Here is a 4,988-nt window from a genome sequence, read left to right as displayed (position 1 = left end):
CTAATAACAACCCCGAGAACTAGCTCCCAACAAAACCCTAGGGGTTGTGACTTCTTTGATATACGTATGGGTCATGTGCTTTCAGTAGTATGGGCCCATACTACCTTCCACACCTACCCATATTTATATCAAATATCACCAAAACACCCTAACAATAACATATACATAACGAACACTTGATACTCACTCCTAGAGGAGCACCACTATCTCATAACCGACCTACTAGTCTCGCACAACCCACCCATCCATGAAACATCCATCAACCCTGCAGCACTAGTGTATGCTAGTCATTCATAATGCTGGACCCTATAGACTTTTGAATATCCAATCCTACCCTAAGCTCCCAATCATACAAGATCAGAACATAAGGCCAAATCAAACATTCTCAAGCTATAAGATCTTAATTATGTGTAACTGTGATACATACACTAAATAACTACAGTAATGATGTCAATTTCATACAAAGGAAACCCTAGGCTAGCAGGCATCATATAATCAGGCAATTCTATCATGCAATTCCTAAAGATCCCTAGCCTAGTACTAGCATGTTGTTCTAACATATCACATAATCAAATAACTTTTATGGTATTTTTGGGGTCAACTTACTGGCTTCGGCTGATCGTACACTCCACCTCCTCTTTTACTCATTTTGAAAACCATTTAGAAAATCATTTTGAAACTCCCCTTGATTTGAGACTGGATTCACACGAATGTTCCTCCAATTCACTCAAACCAAGGCTCTGATACCAACTTGAAACGACCATAAAAATTGCACCAATTTAAAACATTTTAATTCATTCAAAATCCATTAAGTTATTACAACTTGTTTTCAAAAGAGTTTAAACATCAGAGTATCCCCAAAACCATTAACATAAAAATGAGGAGCCGTACGATCATGCCATTGCCTTGCCACGATCTCCTGAAGTACCTGAAACAATACACTAAACTGTAAGCCCGAAAGCTTAGTGAGCTACCCCCAAAATACCAACCACACATAAACATACTCATAACATATCACAAATAGAACAACCATGCATATTGGGTCTACTGTGTGACTGGTCCGCCCGCACCGGGCCTTCAGTCCACCTAGTCCACCCTCCGAGTCTACAGTATGACTGGTCCGCCCGCACCGGGCCTTCAGTCGGCTTGGTCCACTCTCCGAGCCTCGGCATGTCTGGTCCACCCTCTTGGGGCCTTCAGCCTATCTGGACCGCTCGCTAGGCCTTCGGGATATCCGGTCCGCCCTGGGTATGTTGGCCTAGAACATAAAGCAGGACCTGCCTCAACCCAACCCTAGTCAAACAACCATGTGCACATAAAACAACTAATCACATAACAATTCCTTAACCAGAGAGACAGTCTAACAGTTCACATAGCATATCAACATCCTAACCAGGATTCCGACCTAACAGGTCACTAGCATAACATTACCCTATATACTGGGGTACCAACCTTAACCAGGTCACTAACATAATACCATCCCAAATACAAGGATGAAGATCTAACAAATCAATAACATAGCAAACAATACCCGGATTTCCATCCGATAAAGGGTCGGCCTTGGTGTCGTAGACCCTGTCGATATAGTGAGGATAACTCACCTTGCAACTGCCGAAACGAACCACGAAAACACTGACCCGAAGAACTGTCCCAAACTCCAACACCTGATGCCATCAATGGACCAAGACATAAATACTCAAAATACCATAACACCCCTGAAGATCAAAAAGGTCAAAGTCAAAGTCGTGGCCAAAGTCAACCTTCCTGATTGACTCTACTCGCCGAGTCAACCTGTCGACTCGCCGAGTTCTCATACTCAGAAAACTCTCATAGCCCGACTTAACTCGCCGAGTCGCCCCAAGACTCGTCGAGTCCAACGATCTCTGAGTCCCATCCTGCCCAACTCACTGAATCGCCAACCGAATCACTAATCCAAGGCTTTAACCAAAAGATGTTGGAGTTCTGCGTCATGACTCGCCGAGTCCAAGAACAGACTCGCCGAGTCCACGGGAATCTTCATCAGACTCGCCGAGTTGTTCTTCAACTCGTCGAGTCCAAGCTCATAATCATATGACTCGCCGAGTCACTCATGCGACTCGCCGAATTACTACGTGACTCAAAGTTTGGTCCCTAGCCCGACTCACCGAGTCCATACGTGCATTCCCATAATCTCGAGTCACAAAGCTGCTCCTTTGCTCCAAACAATAGATCTGGGTCTCTAGAGTCCATTAGCAACATAAAGTTGCTACCTTTACGTGCTCCATGTCCCATAATACCAAAAACCAAGCTAGAAAGGAACTTAACTCTTGGGGAATGACTTTTGCATAGCAACCAAAAGGGCTTTCTGCATCTTTAATCCAAATAGAGCTCAGATTTGGAGTTTCAACTCTAGATCTAACTTATGCACCAAGATCTTATCATATCATCTCCAAACAAACCCTAAAACTCCATGAAAGACGGATCTAGAAAGGAGAAGGCCAAGGATAACGATTCATTACCTCCAAAACGATCTTTTACTGAAGAGTAATCTGAATCTCCACAAATCTCCTTGATCCAAGCTTCTTGATCTTCAAGATCTCTTCACAAAACACTTATCTAAGCTCCAATTTGCTTCCAAGGGCTCTCACTCACAATTCTAGGGTTTCTGGATCTTAAAGGGGGCTAAGGGAGTTGAGGGGAAGACATTAAGTCCTTTAAATAGGGTGCAAACCCGAACATTAGGGTTTTCCTCATTCAGCACTTACTCGTCGAGTCCAACCGTCGACTCGACGAGTCAGGCCACTTAATCACGTGTTCGGCACCCGCTTCGACTCGACGAGTCAAGAGACCTACTCGTCGAGTCCCTTCCTTTATTTTCACTTAGCACCCTTCAACTTCTTGCTTCTGAACTTGGGATGTTACACCAAAATCTCCAATTAGCTCCAAAACCTATATGCATCATGGTAGAGTCTAAGAAATTCCTGTTAATTGAATCAAAGGCCTTATCTAAATCAGCTTTAAACAAAAAGGAATTGTATTTAGCTATTTTTAGGCCAAGTGCACACTTGTTGATGATCAAAGGACCACCAAGAATACTCATCCCTAAACAAAAGTGGTATGCGACTCATCAATGACCGAACTGATAACCCTATTTATTCTAAAAGCAAGCGCATTGGCAATGATATTGTACACACACCCAATCAGACTAATTGTAAAACATGTAAAATTCATGCCAAATTTAGAATTTCAAAAACATTTAAAATACCAATAGTTATTACAAAATGGTTTCCAAAACAGTTTCATATCAGAGTTCCCGGAAATCATAATCATAAATCAAGGTAAGTGTAGGGTCACGCCTTCTCCTTCCCGCGGTCATCTGCCGAACCTGAAACAATAATTGATAAATGTAAGCTCGAAGGCTTAGTGAGTTACCCCAAAACTACCAACCTCATATAACCATAAACGTATCATATAACAAACACAGAACAGCTATACATCTCGAGTCTACAGAGTGACTGGTCCGCCCGCACCGGGCCTTCAGTCCACCTGGTCCACTCTCTGAGTCTACAGTACGACTGGACCGCCCGCACCGGGCCTTCAGTCTATCTGACCCACTCTCCGAGCCTCGGCACGTCTGGACCGCCCTCGCAGGGCCTTCATCTTATCCGGACCGCTCGTCGGGCTTTCACCCTAACTATGTGCCCTCCCGGGTCTGCAGTCTATCCGGTCCGCCCTGGGTATGTTGGCCTACAGCATAAAGCAGGACCCGCCTCAACCCAACCACAATCAAACAACCATGTGCACATAAACAGATAATCACAGAACAGTCGATATATAACAAACCAATGTAACAGATCATATAGCATAGCAACATCCTATCCAGAATACCGACCTAACAGGTCACTAACATAGTACCATCCTATATGCAAGGATACCGACCTAGACCAGGTCACTAACATAATACCGTCCTAATTACCAGGACGCCTATCTAACAGATCAATAAGCATATCAAGCCAATACAAGTATACAATCCGAGAAAGGGCCGGCCTTGGTGCCTTAGACCCTATTGATAAAGTGAGGATAACTCACCTCGAGATGCCGATCTGAACCGAAGAAGCAGATTCCCGAACCACCGTCTCATCGACAGTCCCGAACTACCCAAAATAGCGAATAAGAAGTCAATAAACGGGAATACAGATTTTGACCAAGAATTTCTTATAACAATAGCCTAGTTTGCTTTTCCTCTAATTTGGGCCAAGACCCAATACCAAATCCATGATCCTCAAGTCCATATGTGAAAAGGCCCATCATTGGCCCAATTTACCAAATTGGGACCAACTTCCTAATTGGACCTAACTCTAAGATCCAATGACAAGACTCGGCCCAAAACACTACATCCATAAAGTCCAGCAAAGGCCCCAGTCCAGCTAGTCCTTAAACAGCCCAAAACTCAAAGCCCAAAATCAAAAGCCCAACACAGGACGTATGCTGGACGTACTCCTCTGGTACGCGGGGTGTACTCCGATTCATGTTGACTGGAAAACGGGACCATTGACCCGGTATGCGGGGCGTACGCGCGTCTGCACCAAAACTCTCCTAAGTGCTTAATGGATTAAGCACTTAAGCCCATACTGCAGATCCGGAGACCAAAAGTGCCTAGAACCCATAAAGTCTCGAACTTTATCACTTTGGATGTCCAGAAAGTTCTTAATCCAAGGTATTAATCCATTAAGACCTTTATACTACTTGCATGGGACCTCTTAGGTCATTGGGACCTTATTTTTATCACTCAACATCCCATCAAGAGCCTGAAAGGACAACTCATCTCGTCTAAATTATGACATGCACCATTTAGGGACTTTTAGGACAAGAATGCTTCCATAAAGCTAAAATGGCTAGATCTATAACTTACAAGCATAAAGGTTGAAGCTTTTTACCTTATGGAGCTTCTAGAGTACAACACAACTTCAGATCTACAAGCAAATCTCCTTCTTCAACTCTTTGTTGTG

The sequence above is a fragment of the Lactuca virosa genome, chromosome 2 (genome assembly GCF_052849685.1).
Source record: "Lactuca virosa cultivar CGN04683 chromosome 2, Lactuca_virosa_CGN04683_v6, whole genome shotgun sequence".
In the NCBI taxonomy this organism is placed as follows: domain Eukaryota; kingdom Viridiplantae; phylum Streptophyta; class Magnoliopsida; order Asterales; family Asteraceae; genus Lactuca; species Lactuca virosa.
This window is presented reverse-complemented; position numbering follows the sequence as displayed.